Source organism: Pteropus alecto, unplaced genomic scaffold (assembly GCF_000325575.1).
Source record: "Pteropus alecto unplaced genomic scaffold, ASM32557v1 scaffold57, whole genome shotgun sequence".
Classification (NCBI taxonomy): Eukaryota; Metazoa; Chordata; class Mammalia; order Chiroptera; family Pteropodidae; genus Pteropus; species Pteropus alecto.
In genome coordinates, this window is record NW_006442508.1 from 7,254,498 (window position 1) to 7,281,735 (window position 27,238).

The window sequence follows — 27,238 nt, forward strand, 5'->3', positions numbered from 1 at the left end:
TTCTAATTTGAATATGTTTTTCATCAACCATAACATCTTTCTCAAGTGTATTTTGAATTTCCTCACCATCTAAACATAATTATGTTTCTTGGTGACACAAGGGCCATCACATAAGAGTGGTTACATAGTACTTAAGGACATACACATTATGAGACTGACTGTAGAATTACCTAGAACTGATCCTAAGAAATAAGCACTTCCCACTGCTGGTGGCAGTGGCACTATCTATAAAATTAAGAATGAACTTCTTCTTTGACTCAACACTCCTCTTTCTAGGACATTCTTCTACAGATATATAGTAACTGCACACTCACAAAATTATTGTAGGATTATTTGTAAAAGTGAAACACTGAAAACAACCAAAGAGGATTGGTAAAAGAAGGAATATTGTACAGCTATAAAAATGAATAAGAAAGCACTTCGTGTTCTTCTATGAAAAGATCACCAGAAAATATTAAATAAGCAAGGTACAGAATAATATATAAGTAGCATGCTACACTCTATATTTTAAAAAGGGGGGGTGGGAGAGGGAAGTAAGAATATTCTCAATTGTTAATCTTTGTAAAAAAGCACTACAAAGATACGTAAGAAATTGGTAAAAATGGTTACCTATAAAGGGCAGTAAGGAAACATGAACAGGAGTTAAGACTTCTCAACGTATCATTTTAACTTCTGATACATGTAAATGTTCAAACAAAATTAAATTTAAGACAATTCTCTCAAATAAGCTTGACTTTTATTTTTCATTCCTTTTTCATAAAAACATGAGCTATTATTATACGATAACAAGGCTAGTGTCCTGGAAAAATCAAATGGTAAATTATTTTCTCGTCCATTAAAAACCATTTTCTTTCCTACCGGTAGCGATTCAACATACATGCAGTGCCTATTACATCTTCTATGTACTAGCACTATACACATCAGTGAACAAAACTGGAAAATCCGAGCTCTAGTGACCTTAAAACTCAACTGTTATCATTTAACTCACCGCTAGTGAAGGTACAATAAGGCATAAATATATATTGCTAGAAGAAATTTATATTTGACAACCATCCTGAAAAGCAATTTGTCAATATGTAACAAGAACCTTTAAAATATTCATAGCTATTTACCCAGTAATTATACTCAAAATGCAGACAGAATTTTATATTCAAATGTTTTCTACAACATTATTTATAAAGAAAAACTGTAAGAAATCTAAATGTCCAAAACTAGAAAACAGTTAACCATGTTATGATTTACTCAACGGCTGGAATACTATGCTACAATTAACCTAGATGTAATTTCTAGTTAAACATGGTGTATTAACCACAAATCCCTCCCCAGACTCCTCTGAACTAATTGTGAATCTGAAATAAATAAATAAATAAATAATAAGAACACAAAAGCAAAGAGAACAGAAAAAAAGAGCAAGACTCAAAATTCACATATAATTTCAGTCATTTTTCTAAATTACATTAAAACATAGAGAAAAAAACAACAATATTATTTCTAAATTTTTGACTTAAATTGATTTTTTTTCTTTTATGCTTTTCTATATTTTCTCAATATAGAAAAATCTCCAAAGGGCACTTATTACTGTTATAGTCAGAAAAATAAAATCACTTTACAAACATATATACACACAGACACGCATGGTCAGATAGCTAAAATCAAAAAGTCAGATAATAAGTGCTGACAAGTGTTTGACTGGAATCTTCACACACTGCTGTTGGAAATATAAAACGGTACAGCCACTTTGGACGATAGTCTGGCAGTTCTTCAAAAGTTAAACATGACCCAGTAATTCCACTCTCAAGTACATACCAACAGAAATAAAAAAATGCATCCATGCAAAAATATGTATACAAATGCTCAAAGTAGCACTCTTTGTAACAGCCAAAAGCAGCAACAACACAAATGTCATCAACTGATAAATGGATAAAGTATGGTATATCCATCCAATGGAATATTATTCTTCCATAAAAAGCAGTGAAGTACTGATAAAAGCTACAACATAGATGAATTGGAACATTATGCTAAGTGAAATAAGCCAATAACAAAAGGCCATATATTACAGGATTCCATTTGCATGAAATGTCTAGCACAGACAAATCTATAGAGAGAAAACGAATTAGTGGTTGACCAGTGCCAGGAGAGAGGAGATAGGGAATGAGTGCTAATGGGTACAGGGTTTCTTTGGGGGATGATGAAAATGTTCTAAAATTGACTATGGTGATAGCTGCACAATTCTGTGAACTGTGAACTTCAAACTGTAGATTTAAATTGGCAATCTGCATGGTGTGTGAAATTTAGCTCAATAAAGCTGCTACACTGAAAAACATATATAAATATAGTTTATAATTACTTCTTCAACACTAACCAATATATTACATATTATTCTTTATCACCTTGCAACACTACACATGGGGAAAGCATTAGATTCAAGATAAAACCAGACTCTTGCCAAATCTAAAACCATGGACAAGCCACAACTTCAATTTCCTTTGTGGGGAGGGGAAATCCTCTCTGGTATATATCTCATTTTTCTCAATAACTCAGTTGTATGCCTACCAAGAAGAAATTTATTTGTTCCAAAATCTGTTTATTCCAGTTACGGTTATAATAATTATGTAATTTAGTTACATATTACATCCAAGATGAGCACAAAAAGAAAACTGTCTTTGAAAATTAAACTGTCTGATTTGAAAAAAGTCAAATCGCCTCTGCTACACGTAAGATTGATGATATATAAACATTTATATATTTAAATATATATAAATATATAAATCTTTATATATTTAAGGTGTATATCTTTCTTAGGATTCCTCATTTTAAACAAATGTTCTGTTTAATCAACCCAACTACTGGTTGATTATGCAACCAATATTGTATAAGAGAGACTACCCTACATAAGTTATTCGTATAAAAGACTAACGTAAGTACACTACTTTTACTATTATCCTATCTCACGCTGTAAAGAGTGATGGTTGACCCTACTGAGTTCCATCTTAGAGAGGATGAAACTTTTCTGCCCTTCAAGTTCCCAGGCCCACCACAGGCCCTTACTCTCTACAGATACCCTCGTCTCTTAAACTGAAAGAGGATGCCCAATGTAAACTCTTCGAATTCAGCTCAAGGCTGCTAAAGTCCCTCCTTCCTGGGCTCCTAAGCATTCTGAATCCTCCTTTTTCAAAGTTAAACCTACATCTAACCTGTATATTCAGATGACCATTAAGAAAAAAAAAATCTAACACTCGTGAACCACAGATTCCTCTTTACTTCCTCTTATCATGTTTGTCTTATCACACATCTACTTTCTCACCTATAAAGTTGTTCTCAATTACCAGTCATCTGCACTCTGACCCTAAGCACTGCAATACTAACACACTCTTCCTAGAAATGACTTCAAAAGAATTCTAAGTAATCATTCTAACTGCTCTCTGACCTCTCTCTCTCTGTCTGTCTGTCTCTCTGTCTCTGTCTCACTACTCGGATGAACCCCAGACATTGCTGCCAAATGCACCCTTCCTAATGTACAACTCTGATCGCAAAACTCCCTGTGTCTTGATAATTCACTGGTACTCCCAATGCCTACAGAATAAAGTCTAGAAACTCATTAGCCTCCAAGTCAAGGTCCTAATAAGAGAGAATAAACTGCTAGCCCACTTCCCTAACGTTTGCTAACTACAGTCAGGCTAAACTCTGCTCTGTACAAACACATCCCATTCACTCCTACACCCAGATCTTTCTTCCATCTGGAATATCCTCTCTTTGATTCTATGCACTGAAATTCCTCTAAAATCATTTTTAAAGTAGAAAACCATTTATCCAGAGCCTTGGGTTTCTCAACTGTAACACCTTCAAGGGCTGTTAATAAAGATAATAAAATGTTAGAAGTATTATATATATTACTAAATATAAACTTAGAAAAATAGCCAGCAGATATCACTCAACAAATGTCATTACTGTTGCTCCTTCAACACAATGAGTGCTCAAAACATAGTTTTTAAATTGACATACAATGTCTTTTCCAGCCATACTATACTCTTTGCTCTAAGAGCAACAGTTTAAGGTGTGACACCTCTGTGAAGTTATGATGAAAACTTCTGATAATCAATAATTTGTAATTTATGGTACTCTCACACAGATTCATGATGTAAGAACAGGAACCCACTATTTCATGATTTAGTCAAGAACAACTTGATTTGTAATCATTTCATATGAATGCAGGTCAAGACATTATGCCGTACACCTTAACCTTATATTGCACTGTATGTCAATTACATCTCAATAAAATGGAAAGGAAAAAAAGAACACCTTGATTCACTAATATCTACCAAAAATGGGGAGGGAGAGCAAGCCTTCTCAAAATAGACTGACTAGTTTTATCATTTACTTTTTTTAAAAATTGTGGTAAAATACACATAACATATAATTTACCATCATAACCCTTTTTGAGTATACAGTTCAGTGGCATTAAGTATGTTCACACTGTTATCACACAAACATCAGACTCTCCATCTCCAGAACACTTCACCTTGCAAAACTGAAACTGTACTTATTAAACAATAACTCCATTTCTGCCTCATCCCAAACCCACTGCAACAAGCATTCTATTTTGTTTCTGTGAGTTTGACTATTCTAGGTAACTCATATAAGTGGCTTTTGTCCTTCTGTGACTGGCTTATTTCACTACACATAATGTCCCTCAAGTTTCATTCATGTTATCATTTACTTTCTCTACAAGAACTTCAAAACCACACAAAGCACATGTTTTAAACATATTCTAGTTCAAACTCATGATTTAAACATACTCTATATTACATGACACTACTCTTAAGATTTGGATGACTCAATTTACAGAAAGAAATCCAGTGTGATACCAGGTATTCTGCTAGGTGCATTACACATACAATTAAGTTAGTCCGTACAACTCTAAGGAAGTTATTATTATTCCCAGTTAGTAAGTGAAGAAAAAAGGAGTTCAGAGGATCACTCAATATCAGGTAGGCCTGCCATGTCACTTTCCTTTTTCCATTTTGTTTTCATCATAGAACTTATCACTATCTGGCATACACACATATATGCATACATTTATTTATTTCCTTATACACAAATTATATGTAGACCAAAAAAAGTTGAGAATCACTACATTAGTGAAATGGTCATATTTATACAACAAAGTTGTATCTATGATACAACACAGCTTAGAATTTAAACAGTCTCTGGCTTTTCTGAGATGCTTGTCCATACGTACATTTCTTAGATACTCAAAAATTGGAAGACCTTTATTACATATCTAGAAATTAAGAACTAAATACCTAACTTTAACTTAAACTAAGTTTTTTCATAATTTAAATTACAGCAAATATCTCTAACATTAGAATTTAAAATGTTACGAAGAGAAATCAGATTTTGAAGGGCTCTCACTAAATAAACCCTGATTTGTAACAGAAGTCTACATTTCTCATTAACTTATTGTTTGCACAAAATAATTTCTTTTGATTACAGTATAAAATGTTACTCACAAAAGAACTACTGTGTTCACAAAATAATTTTATCTTCACTGATGTAACAAGAAGTCAGTGGTTTCCTTTTTGTGGTAAACAATGGCCCTGGGAAACATTCCCGTTAAATGTCTTTTACATTTTTTTACACACAATTGGTTCAAATTCCTAATAATCACCATTTATCAGAAATATGAAAGATAAAAATCTATCAAGATACACAATAAAACTAAGCAAGCCAAAAGGAGAAAAATAAAAGAAAATTACAAAGGCTCCCTGAAGAGGGGGGGTGGGTGGAGAAAACTTCCGACTCAACATCAACTACCTCCAAAATACTATTTAAAACTGAGACTATCAGTTTCAAGATGACAAAAATCCTCAAATCTTTTTTCTCCAATCCTAAGAGATCATGACCATCAGCATACAAACATAAAATGATCACCCACCTTAAAGATAAAAAAAGAGACCTCCTGTGAGATTGTGATTTATAACAATATATATTTGGTCTCTGTCCCATTTCTGGCACAGAACTCCTAAAACTCTTGAAATTTCCTAAGTGATTTGAGCCAAAAGTATCTTTTGTGTTAATGAGGTGACTTTTGGACAGAACCTAAGGATGGGGCTGGCTGCCAGGAAAACCAACCTTGTGACTTAGAGGGTTGAAATTTTCAGTCACAATCCTATGATGAGGGGGTTGGAGCTGGAGGTTGAATCAATTGCCAATGACCAATGATATAATCAATCATGCCTATGTAATGAAGCCTCCATAAAAACCCAAAAGGACAGGTTTGAAGAGTTTCCGTGTTGGTGAATGCAGGAAGAGTGGTGTGCTCCGCACTCATTCCCCAGACTTGCCCTATGCATCCCTAACATCTGGCTATTCCTGAGTTATAGCCTTTCATGATAAACTGACAATCTAGGTGAGTAAAATGTTTCTTCCAGTTCTGTGAGCCACTCTAGCAAATTAATTTAACCTAAGGAGGGGGTTTGTTGGAACTTCCCATGGGGCGTCAGTAGGTCAGAAGCACAGGTAACAACTTGGGTTTGTGACTGTTCTTTGAACAGGGGTAGGGAGGTGGGGACAGTCTTATAGGACTCACCCCTTATGTAACCTGCGAGATCTGATGTATCGCCAGGTAATGTCAGAATTGAGTTAAACTATAGGACACCCAGCTGGTGTCTGCGAATTGCTTGGTGGTGTGGAGAAGAAAAGAGGGAAAGAAAAAAAAACGCCACACATGCCAGACTTGGTGACCAGAACTTCTATCTCCCTTGACTGCAAAACCAGTGTCAGTGACTGCCCCGTTTCTCTGCTCTCCTTCATAATAAAAGTCCTCTCAACACAGGTGTCTCTATTCAGTATGTTACTAACTTTCCTTCATCCCATTCTCTCTTCTATCCAAACTTCAAAGCTTTCTACCACCACCACTCTGCAAAACCTCTTGTTAATGTCACTACCGACCTACCTCTACACTGCACAAAATCCAAAGGTCAAAATCAGTCCTCATCCTCGTTGACACTACAGCAACATATCTCCTCCTCCTTTCTGAAAGACCTTCACTTGGACCGCAAAGTGCCACGCTTCTGGTTTCCTTCCTCTTCCTCATGAGCTGCTCTTTCTCTGCCTCCTTCCCAACTCTAAATGTTCAGGAGCCCAGAGTCAGTCCTTGGCCTTCTCCTCTGCTGACCTTACCTCTAAGTGACCTACAGTCTCAAGGCCTAAAATCCAAATTTGGAATTTGTCAAGATATAGATGGTATCTCTAGCCCAGGCCACTCTCTCCTGAGCACTAATGTCACAAATTCAACTATCCAATGGGACATCTAATAGAATCTCAAACTCAAGTCTTAATAGATCCCTCTAAATCTTCACCTATCCCCAGCACTGCACCTCAGTAAATAATACCATCACTCTTCTAGTTGCTCAGGCTAAAAACTGGCAGTCACTTTTATTCCTTTCTTTACAACACACCCTCACATCTAGTCCATCAACAAGTTCTGTCAATCCTATTTTCAAAATACTAAATCTGACCAATTCTCTCCCATTCACTGCTACCACCCTAGTCAGGGCCATCATCATCTCTGGCCCAAACAATTAAAGTAGCGCTTAATCTACTCATTCCCCAATTCCCCAAAAAGCAACCAGATGATTGTTTTAGAATATAAACTTATTCATTACCCCCACGCTCAAAAATCCTCCAGTAGTTTCCCATCAAATGCAGAAAAATACCCATGGCCTCTCTAACCTTTCCTTTCCTTTATTCTGGCCACATCAACGTTCCTGTTATTCTTCAATACCCGAAGCTTATTTCCAAAATGGGGAAGGGGGGACCATGCACTTGTAATCCCTCTGCTTGGAAGATTCTTTGCCTTGAGCATGATTTGTTCCCCCCATTCAGATGATGACAAATGGTGTCTCCCCCAAAAGGCCCTCCCCACCACCCTATATGAAACAATCGCACTCTACAGCCAAACTTGATATTTCATCCTAGAGTTTATCATCCAATATTTGTTTAATTTTGCCTACCCAATTAAAAAGCAAGCTCCAGGAGGTCAGAGACTGTCTTGTTTACATTTATAATCCCCGGCACCATTTACTGACTCACAGGCATACAATAAACATTTGTTGGTTAAATAACTGATGCCGATAATAATAATATGCACTAAAAAAACAAAATATAGGTTTTTAAACATTTTATTCAACAAAATTAATATTAACTTCATAAATTTCCATTTCACAACTGTTAGAGATTAGAATGTAGAATAACACAGGAAAAGAGGTGAACTTCTTGTCTTCAACAAATAAATCCAATATATTTATATACCCTTCCTTGCTAATATCTGAATCAACCCACACCCAAACAATCAAACAATCGTAAAAGGAGGAACAATACTCAGATGACAACCTAAAAATACATATTTGACTAACTCCCTGTTCCAATATCCCCTGAGATGACTTAATCGACACAAAAGGAAAAGCTCAAGCAATATTAGAAATTTGAAAGGGGTATCACCCCACACCTGAAATTGTTTCCACAAAGATATTTTAAGGTAATAATAATGGGAAAGGAGAAGCAACTTGCCCTTATATCAACCCTATCTGCTCTGAGAGCCTGCTTGCCAGTCCACTCCACTTAGCTGAACCCCAGAAGAAAATGGCCCCTGCTCAGTGCCCCTCCATCATCTTTCCCAGGCTATATATACTAACTACTATACACTAACTAAAATCTTCAACAGACTCGGACTACCCCTTGAGAGAAGGGGAAGAGAAAATGAAATATGCCAGGCTGCTATTTATCAACACTGAACAATGTGTAAACGAAAAACTCTACAGTATTAAGAAAACTGGCAGACACTGAGGACTGATCAAAATTTTCTGAATTCGAAGGATAATGATCTTGGCAAACTTATAAACAAAGGTGTGAAAGGCAAAACCATTTCCTTTTCTAAGATATTCACTCTTTTTGGGGGGTTGGGGGACCTGGAGTGGTAGTCAGGCTTACCAAAGGAGCCCAAAATCACCTAGTCAAAATAAATAAATAAATAAAGATATAAAGGATGTTAACAACATTACACAGTTTCCATTTCCTTTGGGGCATAATGGAAGATTATACCCTCCTTCTACCTCCTGAAGTTAGGCATGATCATGTGATTTGTTGTGGCCAATAAAATGTGAGTAGAAGTGATATATACACACACACACACACACACACACACACACTTCCAATGAAAGTATTTAACAACTGGGGCTCAACTCTGTACCTCTCTCTCCCATTATCTCAGCAATCATGGAGGCAGGTGTTGATATGGAACTGCAATGCTAAGCTTGTACAGAGAAGGCAACTTGCCTCAAAGGCATGGACGTGAGAAATAAATATTTGTGTTTTAAGCACTGATAATTTGGGGATTGCTTTTATTGTAGCATAAACTAACCTAATTAGTATCTGAAAAGTCCATTAAAATTGATTAAAATTCAACAAATCCAGAAAATCTGATGAAAGGAAAAGAGTTTCAGAAATAGAAAAACACATAAATATAATCTCATAATGAGAAATGCATTATAACCATAGAAATAGAAGAATTTAGTAGACTATGGCTTCACAAGCTAATTTCCTCTAGGGGAGAAGGAGTAGACCGAGAAGCACTTGTGAAGCTCACAGTCTGGAGGCACAGACAGGCTCACTAAAGGACTGAAACCTAATCACAGGACCAAGAACACTTCCTCTCCCCACCTGCTCTGCCCCACACCACGCCATACCACAACACTGAAGACTTATTTACAGCAGTTCCTTTTGCTCAAAATCCGGCTATTTAGAAAAAAAATTACAGTGTATATAGTAAAAGGCAAAAAAAAAAAAAAAACAGTTTGAAGAGACAAAGAAAGCATCAGAATCAGACTGAAATATGGCAGGAATGTTGGCATCATCAGAGATTTCAAATATATGCTAAGGGTGCCAATGGATAAGATAGACAATATGCAGGAAAAGATGGGAAATGTAAATAGAAAGATGGAAAGTCTAAGAAAGAACTAAAAGGAACACCAGAAATCAAAAACACTGTAATGGAAATGAAGAATGCCTTTGATGAGCTTATCACAGCTGAATATCTCAACAGAAACCTGAAAAGAAATAGAAGAGTGAAAAGCAAAGAGAAAAAAAGACAAAAAAAAAAAATAGAACAGAATATCCAAGAACTGTGGGACTATTACAAAAGCTGTAACATATACTTAGCGGAAGAACCACAAGAAAAGAAAAGAATGGAAGAAATACCTAAAGCAAAACTGAATGAGAATTTTCTCAAATTAATATCAGATTCAAAACCACAGGTCCAGGAAGCTCAGAGAACACCAAGCAGGATAAATGCCAAAACCAATAATAATAATAACAAAACTACAACCAGGCATATCATACTCAAACTACAGAAAATCAAAGATAAAGAAAAAAAATCCTGAAAGAAGCTAAAGAGAGAAAAAACACCTTATCTATAGAGGAACAAAGATAAGATTTATATCTAACTTCTCAGAAACTATGCAAGCAAGAGGAGAATGGAATGAAATATTTACAATGTTGAGAAATTATCCTTCGAAAGTGACGAAGTAACAATTTTCTCAAATCAAAACCAAGGGAATTTGTTGCCAATAGACTTGTTAATCCACACAAAGAAAGGAAGAGCACTGAAGAAGAAATAAGAGAAGGTAAAAACTTTCATTTCTTTTATTCTTAATTGGTCTGACAGATTAACAGTTCAAATAATAGAAAAAATGTACATATGCTTATGTGTGTGTGATATATATATATCCTTATATATAAGTATCCTTATATATAAGTGATATATATATGTATCCTTATATATAAGTGAAATGAATGGCAGCAATGATATACAATGACAGGAAAAAGGAGAATTAGAATTATTTTATTATAAAGTAATCACATTACCCAAGAAATAGCATGGTATTATTTAAACGCGAACTTGGATTAATTGTAAATGTATATTGCAAACTCTAGGGCAATGACTAAGGAGAGAAAATAATTACATAAAATGCTCAAATTAAAAACATTTGATTAAAAGGCAGAAGAAATATATAAGACAAAAAAAAGGAACAAAGAACAAAGGTAACAAATAGAAAACAGTAACGAATATGGTAGATATTAATGAATTTGAACATCAGTGGTCTAAAAAGACAAGGATCAAAAAGCAAGGCAGATCGTCTATAAGAAACTCACTTTAAATATAAAGACACATAGATTAAAAGTAACTGAATGGAGAAAAATATACCATGCTAACGCTAATCAAAAGAAAAATGGGGTAGCTATATTAATTTCACACAGAGCAGACTTAAAAGCAAGGAGTTATTAAGAATAAAGAGGAGCATTACATAATGATAAAAGAGTCAATTCTCCAAGACATAACAATCCCCAATGTGTATATGCCTAACAACAGAGCATCAAAATACATGAGACAAAAACTGACAGAACTGAAAGGAGAAACAGATGAATCCACTGTTATAGTTGGAGACATCAACACCTCGCTATCAGAAATGGGCAGATTCAGCTGGCAGAAAATCAATAAGGACATAGTTGAACTCTACAGCACCATTGATCAGCTGGATATAATTGACATCCCTAGAGTTCTTCATTCAACAAGAACAGAATAAACATTCGTCTCATGCTCACATGGAACATTCACCAAAACAGACCATATTCTGGGCCATAAAATACACCTTAACAAATTTTAAAAAATAGAAATCATACAATTTCTGCTCTCAGATCACAATGGAATTAAACTAGAATTCAATGACAGAAAGATAATTGGAAAATCACAAAATACTTGGAGATTTAACAACATGCTTCTAAATAACACATGGTCAAAGAATTCTCAAGAAAAATTTAAAAATATTTTAAACTGAATGAAAATGAAAACACTATTTAAAATTTGTGGGATGCAGCAAAAGCAGTGCTTAGTGGAAATTTGTAGCATTGAATGCACATATTAGAAAAGAAGAAAAATCTATAATCAATAATCTAAGTTTCCATTGTAGGAAACTAGAAAAAGAAGAACAAATTAAATCCAAAATAAGCAGAAGAAAAATAAGAAGCAGAACAGAAATCTATGAAATTGAAAACATGAGACCAATAGAGAAAAATCAATGAAACCAACAAAAAGTGAGAGGACACAAAATTACCAATATCAAAATGAAAGAGGGGACATCACTACAGATCGCATGAACATTAAAAGAATAAAGGAACATTATGAAGAAATATATGTTCACAAATCTGATGGCCTAAATGAAATGAACTAATTCTTTGAAAGACACAATCTGTCAAAACTCACACAAAAAATACATAATCTGAATAGGCGCATATCTATTTTTTGGTTGACTCAATAATTAATAACCTTCTAAAACTGAAAGCACAAGTGACAGATGGGTTCACTGGTGAATTCTACCAAATATATATGGAAGAAACTGTATCAATTCTCTACAATATAACTTTCAGAGAAGAGAAGCAGAGGGAATACTTTCTATTTCCATGAGGCCGGCATTACCCTAATACCAAACCCAAACAAAGACATTATAAGAAAACTACACACACCAATATCATCCATCAACACAGATGTAAAAATCCTCAATAAAATACTAGCAAATTAAATCCAATAATGTATTTAAAAAATTATACAACATGACCAACTGGGATTTATCTCAGGCATGCAAGAATGGGTCAACATTTGAAAATCAATTAATGTAATCCATCTCATTGACGCTCTAAAAAATAAAAATTACATGATATATCGATAGATGCAGAAAAAGTATCTGACAAAATACAATACCCATTCATAATAAAAACTCTCAGTAAAATAGGCATAGAAGGCAATTTCCTCAACTTGATAAAGATTATGTACAGAAAAATTACAGTTAACATACTTAATGGTAAAAAAAAAACCCACAAAACTAGAAGCTTTCCCACTAAGATCAGGAACAAGGCAAGGATGTCCACTTTCACGACTCATTTCAGCATCATTCTGCAAGTCCTAGTTAGTGCAATACGGAATGGAAGGGAGGGGAGGGGTGGAGAGGGGAGGGGAAGGGAGGGAAGGGCAGGGAAGAGAAGGGGAGGGAAGGGAAGGGAAGGGAAGGTATACAGATTGAGGAGGTAGAAATAAAACTATCTTTGCTTGCAAATTACAGAAATGTTTAAAAAATCCAAAGTGTACACGCGCACACACATTCTCTCTGTCTCTCTCTGTCTCTCTCTGTCTCTGTCTCTCTCTCTCTCCACTCCCTCTCTCTTCTCTCTCTCCTACAACGAAAAGGCAATTATAACATGGTTGAAGGATACAAGGTTAATAACACAAAAGTCAATCACTTTCCTACATACCAGCAATGAACGAGTGGCATTTGAAATTAAAAATACAATATCATTTACATATGCACCCCCCAAAAAATGAAATACTTAGGTATAAATCTAACAAAGTATGTAACAAGATCTATAGGAGGAAAATTACAGAACTTTGGTGAACAAAATCAAAGAACTAAATAAATAGATAGTCCATGTTCATGGAAAGACACAGTACTGTCAAGATGTTAGGTCTTCCCAATTTAATCTATAAATTCAATGTAATCCCAATCAAAATCTCAGTAAATTACTTTGTGGATATCAACAAACTGACTCTCAAGTTTATACAAAGAGGAAAAAAAGAAAACAGAATAGCCAACACAATATTGAAGGACAAGAACAAAGTTGGAAGACTGATACTACCCAACTTCAAGACTCACGTTAATCTATATTAATCAAAACAGTCTGGTATTGGGGAAAGAAGAAATAAATAGATATGTGGAACAGAATAGGGAGCCCAGAAACAGACCTACATAAATACAGTCAACTGATCTTTGACAAAAGAACAAATGGAACAAAGACAGTCTTTTCAGGAAGTGCGGCTGAAACAACTGGACACACACACACACACACACACACACACACACACACACACACACGAATCTAGAAATAAACCTTGCACCCTTCACAAAAGTTAACAGAAAATAAATCACAGACCTGAAGGTAAAAATGCAAAACTATAAAACTCCCAGAAGATAACACAGAAAACCTAGATGACCTAGGCTATGGTGCTATCTTTTAAAATACAATAAGAAAGGCACAATCCATTAAAAAAAAATAACTGGGAAGCTGGACTTCATTAAAATGAAAATCTTCTCTGTGAAAGACAACATCAAGGGAACAAGATGACAATCCACAGACTGAGAGATAAAGGATTATCATCTAAAATATACAAAGAAATCTTAACTGAACAATAAGAAAACAGCAACCTAATTAAAAATAGGCTCAAGACCTTAACAAACACCTAATGAAAAAGATATACAGATCGCAAATAAGCATCACATAAATGCAAATCAAAACAAGATGCCACTACACATCTATTAGAATGGCCAAAATCCAGAACATTGAAAACACCAAATGCTGGTGAAGGTATGAAGCAACAGGAACTCTCATTTACTGTTGATGAGAATCCAGCATAGTAACACCACTTTGGAAGACCGTTTGGCAGTTTCTTACAAAACTAAACATACTCTTACTATGTGACCCAGCTACTGTGCTCCTTGGTATATGCCCAAGGAAGCTGAACACATGTCCGCCAAATCTTCACAAAGGTATTTAAGGCAGCTTTATTCGTAATTATCAAAACTTAGAAGCAACCAAGATGTTTTTTCAATAGATGAATGAGAATACTGTGGTACGTCCAGATAGTGGAATATTATTCAGCGCTAAAAAGAAATGGGCTATCAAGCCGGGAAAAGACATAAAGGAATCTTAAATACATAATGCTAAGTGAGAGAAACAAATCTGAAAAAACTATATACTATATGATTCCAAATATCTGACATCCTAGAAAAGGGAAAACTATGGAGGCAGTAAAAAGACTAGTGGCTGCCAGAGGTTGAGGGAGGGGTACTGAACAGGTAGAACACAGAAAATTTTAGGAAAGTGAAAATACTCTGCATGATACCATAATAATGTACACACGTCATAATATACATTTACCCAAACCCACAGAATGTACACCAAAAGTGAACGCTGGGTGATTGTGATGTAACAATATGAGTTTATCCATTGTACAAATGCAGCACTCTGGTGGGGGATGTTGATAATGGGAGGCTATACCTAAGTGGAGCAGGGGATATACGGGAAATCTCTTTCCTCTCAATTTTGCTGTGAACTGAAAACTGCTCTTTAAAAAAAATAAGTATTTTTAAATCTATTAGAAATAAAAAGATTTTTTTTAATTTTTTTAATTAGAAAAACTTGCTTTATCTGATCTGCCTCTAACTCCACATAGTTTCCACATATCTTACAAATCAGGTATTTAGTTTAGGCTGTCATTAAAACAAAAAGGCAAAATTGTTTGGAAATTAAAAAATGATGTGTGTATTGCTATATCAAAGACATTGCCACTATTTCAACTTATCATAAACCAGTCTGCCCATTAAAATTATCTTTTGAAATTAATTAAAGTTTAATTTGTTTTCTCGACTATTTTGTATTTTGTTCCTGGATGCAGCAAATAGTTTTATACAAAAACAAAAATGAGACTTACAGAAATCTTTGCAAAGACTGGTTTTACATGGTATGTGACATAAAGCAATTTACAATACAATAAAAAATTAAAGTATGTGTTTATAGCCATTTTTCCAGTGAGAGGTCCATAGTTTTCATCAGATTCTCAAAGGGGGCCATGACCCAGATAAGATTAAGAATGAAGAATTCTTAGGTATAAGTTAAACCTAAACATTCACCCACTATTAAGCACCGAGCCTTCTATTACCATTTACCATGAAACCTTCCCTGACCCACCCTGTGTCTGTGGCTCCTTTCCAGGGTCATAAAAAGAAAATAATTTATCATCCAAGTATTTAAGGAAGTACTAGGGAACATCATCAATGCTCATTATTAAAGAAGACAAATGGGGATCAAGTAAATTACGCCAATAATCATTTTTTTAAAAAGGATACATTCACATATGGTTGATGGGACCCTGGAAAATGAATGGATTAGTGGACATTTGGTCCTGGCCAAAACGTCCACAGAGATATCTGGTCCATGTCAACCCCATGTGACATTCATGTGCCATTACTAGGTGGGCTACCAAGGCAAGAAACATTATTATAGGCAATACAGCCATAACACAATTACTGAACCAGTAAAACATAACAGTATTTTTTATGTATTAATTCTATAAACCAAAAGTATATATAAACATTATGGGCTATCTGAACCCAGGAATGTTTACTAAGCATGGACGTTTTTGACAGGACCAAATATCAAGGACCTTTTGACATGGATCAAATATGCTCACAGACGTTTTGGACAGAACCAAATTTCAAGGACTTTTGGGCGTAGAGCAAATGAATCTATGGATGCTTTAGACATAAGCAAAGGTAATGCAAGAAATAACTGGGCTACATGTAGTGCCATGACATTAAAATGTCCTTTACCACTAACCCAATAAAGCACATTTACCAAAAACAAAAAACAAAAAACCCAAAAGCAGGTAAAAACTTACATATGTAGAAAGATGCTTAACTGCGATATATTTGTTAGGAGCCCAGACTTCAAAGTCAGCCTGCCAGGATTTATTTATGAGCTATGCAACATTAGTTAAATTTCTTAACCTTTCTGTTCCCTTGCTTATATATATATATATGTATGTATATAAAGGGTACAAAAAAAGGGACAGTAAAAGTATTTATTTCAAGAGGGTTTCATGAAGATTAAATAACATATGTTAAGTGCTCAGCACACAGTATGCCTTTGGTAAAGATGTGCTCATTTATTCAAAAATACTAAGTCTCAACTATTTGTCAGGCACTGACCTAGGCAGCTGGGATATATCCATGAACAGATGAAGAATCCTGCCCTCTTGTAGCTAACAGTGGAGACAATAAGCAATATATGTAAGAAGTAAAATTTGAAAGTGTTAGAGACACTATGGGGGAAAAAAGTAGAAAAGAATCTTGGAATAGCAAGTGCAGGGCGCAGTCGGGTTTCAATTTTTAAATCCTAGCCAGAATACAATTTGTTGAAACGGTCACATTTAAGCAAAGATTTGAAGAGTCAGCCGGGTGAATGTCAGGAGTAAGCATGTTCCAACCACGGGGAAGAGCCAACACAATGGCCCTAAGGGGAAAACATGCCTGGCACATCAGAGCAAGAATAAGGGCAATTAGAGCAGATGAACAAGGGAAAAGTAGTAGGCAAAAAGGATCAGAGAAGTTATAAGGGACCAACTCACATAGGGCCTGTAGACAAATGTACTTTAAGTGAACTCGGGAGCCACTGCAGGGTGTGCAGAAGACTAATACGCTTGTCATACATTTGAAAGGATCACTCTGGCCGCTGTGCTGAGTACATGGGACCTCTCAGTAAGAGGCTATTTGTGACTGGAGTGTTAGCAAAACCCTTGTCTTTCAGCATGAGAAATTGCTCTTGGATTCAGTTAACCTTCTAGCTCTGTTCCCCAGGAAATCATATAGGCAGAATGTTAGCTGTGTTACTAGGCAACATGGTAAAAATATGGTAAAAATGACCCACTGGTAAACTGCTTGGGACTGAGAGGCACTATCAACACCAAGTGGTCGTAACATAGGTCTTCTCTCAGTGTTGTGACTCCAGTAATTGGGCATGTACCTTGCAGGGATCCTGGAAGCTATGCTCATAGGTTTTTATACAAGGCAATGGCTCTTGGGGAACATGGCACTCCTAATCCAGATTAGCTACACACCAACTCATGGGAGCCTCATTACCCACACCTAAGCTTCACCTGGAAGGAGAGGAGAGGCACAGAGAATAGATCTGGCTCTTTTCTTTGTAGACAGCTACCAGTACCCCCACCAAAGAGAACATCTGACACTTGCCTGCTAGTAAGCTGTTACCTATCCCAGGTCCTCTCAAGTGAATGTGATGTTAAATGTGGCCTGACAATCCATAGGTCTGTCTAGTTGAGCCCTAAGAAAATTACCTAGATAAGCACTGCTCTATTGCAGTAACTCAGGTAAGAAATGGCAGTGGCTTGGACCAGGATGGTAATGATAGAAATGGGAAAAAATAGTTAAGATTTTAAAGGAGAGCTTATAGGATCTTCTAATGAATAGAATGTGGGATATTAAAGAGTAAAGGTAAGGATAATGCCAAGATTCTGAGCCTTTGCAACTGGAAAGATAGAGTGAAAAATTAGGGAGAGGGAAGACTGGATATCAGGATTTCAATTTTAGACAAGTTAATTGTGAGTCGAAGGTCATTTATCATCTCACTTTCTCCTCAATAGCTCAAGATGGCTGCAGCAGCTCCAAGAGTCATGAGCTCACATGACAACATCCAAAAGAAGGGGTATACCTTCATAAACTGACGAAAACCAAAGTCTCAGGTGACTCCCTTTATGTGTCACTATGCCTAAACCAACCATTGTCATGGAGACTAAAACTAACACAATTGACTCTAGGCTGAACAACATTCACAAACTGCCTCCTGTGTGCTGGTTGAAGAGAGCCCATGAAGCACGTGAGTACTAAATACCTGAACAAAAGCGGACTGCTGTTAACAAGGAAGGAGAGGAATGACTAACAGGTGCAGTGTCTGCCAAAGGTATTGTCAAGGGTATTGGATAAACTATCCACATCGATGTTAAAAATCACCCAGAATAAAAGAAGTGAGATCGGTAATAAAGTACGGATATAAAATAAGATAGGGAGCCAGGTGACAGATGAAAGAAAGCAAAGAACTCTTTGTTCCATGAAGAAAAGACATTTAAACAAATCCTGTGAAATTTAACAACAACCAAAGATTATAAATGATTTGAGGAAAAAACAAGAAGAATCTTGACTAAAATCAGAAACTCTCAAATGTAGAAGACAGAGCAATATCTCAAAAATTTTTCCAGAGCAAAATGATTTTGACCTAAACTCTTCTATCCAAATCTTCAACCAAGTGAGAAGACAGAATAAAAACATTTTCAGACATGTAAGAACATATTACTTGAGGATCTCTAGCAAACAAGGATCAAAACCTAATAAAGTAGATGTGAGAACACAAGATACAGTGGAAATGATCCAAGAATAAAATGAAAAAAGTCCCAGGATGGCAGCTGTGCAACAGGACTAGACAATAATTCATCCTATTAAAACAGAAAATTAGTGAGCTCCATGAAAGGAAGAAAGGAATGGATTCTGTTCAAAAGAAAGACTAAGAAGCTGGCTTAACGAAAGTAATGCCTATGACTCTTTTCGCAACAGAAAAAGATATGTAACTCCAGAATGCTGCTTATAGTCCGCCCACACTTTTCTTCCCTTATTCCTTACTAAAGGAACTTATTTTTTTTCTACTTTTTTAAAGTACGAGGTAAGAAGCACATGATTAGAGAAGGTAGCTCCACCCCGAGACCATGGGATAAATCACCACAGGTCTAAACTAAGCCTAGAAATGCCATTCTCCTTTCCCAGCCATTGGCCTGAGCAACTGCGTCCATCCTATTGTGGACAAGCGATTCAGTTCAGGCCAATGAGACATATAGAAAAGTTATCTGGGGAAATTCTTGAAAGACTTTCCTGCAGGATGAAAAAAAAGAGATTCGAGTTGTTATAAGAGATCTAGCACTGGGTTGGGGGAACATTGCTATAAAGGGCGTTATTGGGCAACTGGCAAACTTGAATATGAACTGTATATTAGATTCTAATATTATGGTAGGCATGTAGATGCACCACTCATATCCAAAAGGCTCACTACCAGGTGTGAGGAGTATGGACAAGCTGTTAGCTTCAACAGAGTTGGCTTCAGCTTTCAAGAGAGGGTCTCACTATTACCTAGAGAGCTCCCATGCCACACCTGAGAAAAGGTACACGCAAAGCAATTTCTGTCTAACAAGTAATTCCTCTAATGCAGGAGTCCCCAACCCCACATTACTGGTACTGGTCCGTGGCCTTTTAGGAACCGGGCGGCACAGCAGGAGGTGAGTGCCAGACAAACGAGCGAAGCTTCATCTGTATTTGCAGCTGCTCCCCAGCACTAGCATCACTGCCTCAGCTGCACCTCAGATCCTCAGGCATTAGATTCTCATAAGAGCACCAGTTCCAGGTGCCAAAAAGGTTGGGGAGGGACCGCTGCTCTAATGGACAATCTTGGCTCCAGATCTGCTCCTTGTGCTGGCAGACAGGGCGCCATCACAACTGGACAACTCCACCTGCCCAATCTTACATTTTTCTTTTAATTTTGCGCAATCCTAATTCTGGCTCAGCAACTGCCTCTCCAGAGAACTCAACATGTGACAATTAAAAATGTTAAATTTCCTGAAGTTAATCAGTTCCATGATCACATGAGAGAGTCTTTTTCTTAGGTGACATGTGGTGAACTGTTTAAGGTTATAGACTCATGATCTCTGCAATTTTCTTTAGATCTAGATATACAGACAAAGATCAAGAAAGAAAAAGACAAATATAGCAAAATGGTTATGTGATGACTCTAGGTGAAATTAAGATAAGCATTCACATTACTATTCTCACAACTTTTTTATATGTTTAAAATTTTTTCAAAAATGTTTTCAAATGAGAAAGATCCAAAAGAAGAAGCATCCATTCTATTCCCTTCTTCCTGTGTGTAATTAAGTGAGAAAAAAGGTGCTTGGAGCTACAGCAGCCATTGGCAATAAGAGAAAGGTCAGGTATGTCCCCTGTGGTTGGATATTCTGTAAAATGCTGCCAAATAACAACCAAAATGATATACCATGAAAAGCAAAAAAGCTATTCAAGAAAGTCATGGTTCAAGTGTGAAAAAAAAAAAATGACAAGACTTTGAGCAATTAATGGATTACAGAAGAGAATCCATTCGTCTTTGATCCCGGGAACATCATTCTTCTACTGGCATGGGGTCATGACATTGGGATGTAGAGAAGGAAATGGAACCACAACTCACTACTCCACTCAGCTATGAATATTTGCACAATAATTAAAAAACATAAAAAACATAGGACCAACATAAAAACAAAGCACCAAAGACTTCAGTAAAGTTACAGAAGAGAATGCAAATGCTTTCAACCTGTCAGTATAAAAGGTACAATTGATAGAAGCTGGGAGGATGGGGGGCGGGGAGGGCAAGAGAAAAGGAGAAGCAGGGAAAAGTATAGGATTTGAATTTTGAATCTTGTAAAACTACAAATCTCTTGACCATTTTTAACAATTTTTAATGAGATGAAACTCACATACCATAAAACTCACTAATTTATCATTTTTAATTAAGTTGTCTTTTTATTGTTGAACTGTAAGAGTTCTTTATATATCCTAGATAAAAGTCCCTTATTAGATACAACTTGCAAATATTTTCTCTCATTTTATGGGTTGTTTTTTCATTTTCTTGATGGTGTCCCTTGAGGCACAAGTTTTTAATTCTGATGATCCAATTTATCAATTTTATAGTTTGTTACTTGTGCTGTTTAGTGTCATATCTAAGAAGGCTTTGCCTGACCCCCCAAGGTCACTAAGATTTGTTCATATTTTTTTCTAAGATTTTTGTAATTTTAGCTGTTCCATTTAGGTCTCTGATCCATTTTTAGTTAATTTTTGTGGATGCTGGGATGAAGCAGTTCAAATTCTTTCTTTTGCATGTGGATATCCAGGTGTCTGAAAGGACAAGGAGAGGAGGGAGAGAGGGAGGAAAGCAGGAAAGGAGGGAGGGAGGGAGGGAGGGAGGGAGGGAGGAAGGAAGGAAGGAAGGAAGGAAGGAAGGAAGGAAGGAAGGAAGGAAGGAAGGAAGGAAGGAAAGGATCGATCACAGGGTTATTACTGGATTCCCAATACTATTCAATTGATTTAATGTACTGATGTTTTTATTTAAGGTAAAATCCACGATATAAAATGAACCATTTTAAAGTGTACAATCCAAAGGCATTTAGTATATTTTCAACCCTTCTTTCTAGTTCCAAAACATTTTCATCACCCCAAAAGGAAACCTATACCCATTAAGCAGTCACTCTCCATTCCTCATGCCCCTGGCAACCATTAATCTATGTCACTATGGAATTACCTGTCCTGGATATTTCATATCAATGGAATCATACAATATGTGATCTTGTGTGTCCAGCTTCCTTCATTTAGTATGAAGTTTTTGAGATTCATGCACTTTGTAGCATTTATCAGTACTTCGTTCATTTTAATGGCTTAATAATATTCCATTGTATGGATATACCATGTTTTGGTTAGCCATTCATCAGTCGATGTACTTTTGGGTTGTTTCTACCTTTTGACTAATGTGAACTGCTATGTTAAGTACTGCTAGGAATACTCATGTACAAGTATTTCTTTGAATACCTCTTTTCAATTCTTTTGGGTACATACGTAAAAATGAAATATTTGTGTCATATTGTAATTCTAGGTTTAACTGTTTGAGGAGCTGTCAATTGTTTTCCACAGCAGCTGCAACATTGTACACTCCTATCAGCAACATCAAAGGGTTCTGACTTCTCCATATCCTCCCCAACACTTGTTACTTTGTTTTCTGGCTCATTTTCAAATGTGACATCCAGAATTCAACACAATACTTCAGGTGTAGTCTGGACAACATCAATGTTTTTAGCACATAAAACACAATTAACTCAGATTAGATCATATAGGTTTCAAATCTTATTTTGACATTTTTATAACATTAAAATATAATACAATGAAAAAGCAATTATAGTACTCAAGGCAACACAGAATAAAGGCATCCCATGTGTTATACTTCAGATTATCAAGATAAATGTGTTGTCAACTTACTGTAATTTAAGTTGATAAGTTTTTTAAATTCTACGAATCTCTCCTCAACCATATAAAGTTCAACAGGAAAAGTTTTCCCCATGTGTTCACAAAAAAATAATAATAAACTAGTAAACCTTAAGAAGTTTTGTGTTTCTAATAACAGATTATTTTATTGAAACCAATTCCCCTATTTCCTTTAAGAGCATATTCCTAGCTCAAAAATCTTTTACAAAGCCTTCACAGGTTGTTCCAGTTTAAAATAGCCTCTCTCTGCTTTGCCCTTTCATGATACTGACTACTATCTCTACGACTCACTTTGACACTCAGTCATCTGATGCTTGGTATTTATTGCTAGTTAACTGTCTGATAATTCACTGTTTACAGTAGGGCCCTGTGGAGAAGAGACTCTCATTTCTTTCTAACTTCGTCACAACAAATATAGTATAGGGCTTATGAAAAGGTAATTCATATATTTTTCTTATATTTATAAACCTATAAAGAATTAAAGTGAAAATTATCTGACAAATCTGAAGACACTTTAGAATCTTCTGGTTTTGCAAGGTGATTGTCATGTGGTAACAACTAAAAGGGAAAGCAGGGTCAAGCAGGGAGTTCCCCGAGATGAGGTAGCTCTGTGCATAGTGTGAGGTAGCGGACAAAGGGTAGGAAAAAAATGAAAACACAGGAGATGAAGAAAAATGTGGAAAGAATAATATTCTGGGGCTCAAGTGAAGAGATGCAAAGGACATCTTTCTTTCTGAAAGGGGAAAACTAGGTATAGAGATATGTTGAACTAGACACGGGTTTAATTCAGCAGACTGTTGAGAAAAAGAAAATGTTTGTTTAGCTCCTAATATGTATTCAGTTAAGTACTGTATCGGTTTCCTGTTGCTGTGGAGACAAACTACCACAAACTTAGTGGCTTAAAACAACACAAATTTATTATCTTACAGTTCTGAAAGTCAGAAGTCTAAAATAGGTCTTAACTGGAATAAAATCAAAGCGTTGGCACAGCTGCCTTCCTTTCTGGAAGCTCTAAGGAGAATCCATTTTCTTGCCTTTATGGGTTTACAGAGGCTACCCATATTTCTTGGCTCATGGCCCCTTCTATCTTCAAAGCCAGCCGTGGCAGGCTGATTTCTTCTCATAAAGCCATCTCTCTGGTTCTGACTTTTCTGCCTCCCGCTTCTTCTTTTAAAGACCCTTGTGATTATATTAGGCTCACCAAATAATCCAGGATACTCTCCCTATTGTAACTTTAGCTCTTGAGCAGCCTTAATTCCATCTGAAACCTACATTCCCTTTTGTTGTGTAATACAAGATTCACACGCTCCAAGGATTAAGATGTGGGCATCTTGGGGAAGCCATTATTCTGTCTGACACAAGCACTATTTTATGTTTTCTTTTTATTTAATCCTTTTAACAACTCAGGAAAATCGCCTTTTACTCATTTTATACATGAGGAATCTGAGGCTACCCATGGAACTTTTAGAGATGTTACATAACTTAACCAGCCAGGTTTATAGACAATACTATTATGTTTGTGGAACTGAACCAGTAGAACCGGGATTCAGATAGCACATCCTCCACTGGCCTATTTCTAAAGCCCTCCCTACTCTTTTTTCTATCCGCATGCACATGCGCACGCGCGCGCGCGTGTGTGTGTGTGTGTGTGTGTGTGTGTGTGTGTGTTGGGATGAAGGGAAATGTACAAAAGTACATTTCTTGCCACCTAATTCAACCAATATCATCTCCCTTTCATCACTTTATAGTTCAGATCTCTGCACATGATTCTGTTTAAAGAAAGGTTTTTAAACCTCTACACACCATGCTACATTCCATTCAGGTTTTAGTGTATGAGAAGAGGTCCTATGTTAAGAAACAAGGCTAAAATTACGTGAAAAGGTAACATATTGGATTTGAAAATCCAATGCATTTATGTATTTTTGATCCTCTTAACAATTTTGGATGAATTACAGAATTTAAATTTGTAGATTTCTTCCTAAATTGTACAACTTTAGGTTCCAGATTTGAACATATAAATTATTTTTAAACTATTTCAAGCACTCAGATAAATTCCCCAACGTGTAATATATTGGATTAGAAATTATCAATATTTTAATATGTCTTGACACATATAACCCTTTATTATTCAGGATCCTATCAACCATATGGGAAAGTATCTTGTTTTAAAAAAATGATTATTGGGGTTTGATCTAAATGATCTCCAGGTATCTCTTCTCATCTACTAATGAACTCATGATGTTCCTTGCCCTTCCTTAAACACTTGGGTAACAATAATTTTCTTTGTATGTCCTGAAAAGACTAGAGACACAGAATAAAGATCAGGGAAGGCATCTGTGATTGATGGCTGAAGCCTTGGTGTTAGATGGTTGACAAGTCTTGATTAAATTTGCAACTCTAGAGCCATTTTTAGCCTTTCCTGGGTATGGCCTTTGCCTCGAGAACCTGATGAACCCACAGACCTCTCACTAGGAAAATGCACATGAATACATACTCAAAACTTTTCATGCAACTTATTTTATTGGATTTTCAATTGACTGCCAACACAGACCATATAAAACCAGTCTTTGCAAGGATATCTGTATGTCCCAATTTTGGTTCTGTGCCAAAATTTGCTGTACCCAGGAATAAAATCCAAACTTTACAATAAAACAAGCCACACTTTATTTTTGACAATTAGATACCAAAGTAGTGATGACTGCTGGCTGTAGAGTCTCTGGCACCACAGTACAGTTCTAGGAGAAATCCCACCTCTTTTACATTATACTCCAGGGAAAGTTAGGAAAAATACACGTGTTAGAAGGTTCAGTTCCCGAGAGTAAGGGAAGAATAATGTTGACTGAATTTAATGAGTGTTTCCCAAAACAGTAACATTTTATACTTGTATATATTTATAAAATGAAAGATACGGTTTCAGAAATTGGAATGTATTAAGATAAATTTTAAATATTTGGGAGGGAAAATCATATCTCCTATGTTCCTACTACTAAGTCATTCAAAATGTATTATGTTCAAAGTGGAGTACATGTACCCTTCAGAGGAAGGTTGATCAAGCTAATAGGGTACGAAGAAAATACTAGAAGCTCATATACATACGTGTAATCTTAAATTCAAAATTTGAGCTTTACTAATATTCAGTAGGTGAGACTGACACCAGCACCCTCTCTGGGTCCTGTGTCAGGCTGCTTCAGTCTTGTGGCACTGATATGAAGTATGCTAGATACCACAGATCGGCTCACTTGACCTACGGTCTACCTATGGGCAATTTGAAGAGCACATTTAGTTGTTTTAGTGGCAAGCACAACTGTGAAACTACAAGTTTTGTCCACATCATTCCAGTGTTCATTCTCCAGCCTTCTGGGTTACAAGAAGCAATGTGACAGCAGTAGCAGCAGCAGAGACTCCTTGATTAGACTTCCTAATCCTGGATTGCAACTATGAGTCTGTCCTGCAGTTTCCGGGGTGTCTGGAGACAAGTGCAGCAGAGATGGCACAAACTCTGGATTCCAGCATATCCAGGGGTGCCCTCAAAGCTCCCCTTGTGCATGACCTCTGTATTGCCACCCTAAAACCTGCTGTTAGGCCCTGCTAACAATTCTATAAGAACCTAATACCCCATATTAAATCTCTTCTATCTTAAAATACTCAGAAAGGTTTCTGTTTGTGACAATGAATTACAGTAGGTAAAAGTCTCCTAAAGGAAAGGTGATAGTTTCACATCCTGGAGAATCATTTGTGATGTCCTCACTTGTTTGTTCATTTTCAACATACCGCAACATCCTGCAAGTTACACAGGCCCAATTAAGTATATTTGCAGATCTCATTAGAATCATATCACTCACTAATGGATTTTTGAAAGATTTTTGCAAAGAAAAACAGATAAAATATAATATCAGCAAAGCAAAATACGAGCAAGCAACAAGAAAATAAAAGCACTAACGATAGTGCTTTATCAAAAATTGTAAGGTAAAAAAGTGATTGTCTTATAAAATATAAAACAAAACTACAAAAATTTTAGGAAAAAACATAGGGAAAAAATATTTGAGACCTAAGACTAGGTGAAGACTCCACACACATGACACCAAAAGTAAAATTCATCAAAGAAAAAAATTATTAAATGCAGTACATAAAAACTTGAAACTTTTTTGCTGTGTTAAAGACCCTGTTATGCGAATGAAAAGACAAGCTACAGACAGGAAGTTCTGCCAACCACCTATCTGACAGATGACTTTTATCTAAAATATGTAAAAAACTCTCAAAACAACAATGAAAAATAATCCAATTTGCTCATTAGGGAAACAATTAATTTGCCCATTAGGGAAAGGCAAATTAAAAACACAGAGGTATCACTATACAACTATCAGAATGACGAATATTTTTAAAATAGTAAAAATACCAAATTCTGGCAAGCATATGGAAAAACTGGATCTTTCATACAT

General features: G+C 36.0%; 1 protein-coding gene across 11 annotated transcripts in view; it reads right to left on the reverse strand.

Moving 5' to 3' along the window:
* Window positions 1-27,238, reverse strand: part of FRYL (FRY like transcription coactivator) — a 272,059-nt gene that overhangs the window by 200,370 nt on the left and 44,451 nt on the right. The window lies entirely within an intron of this gene.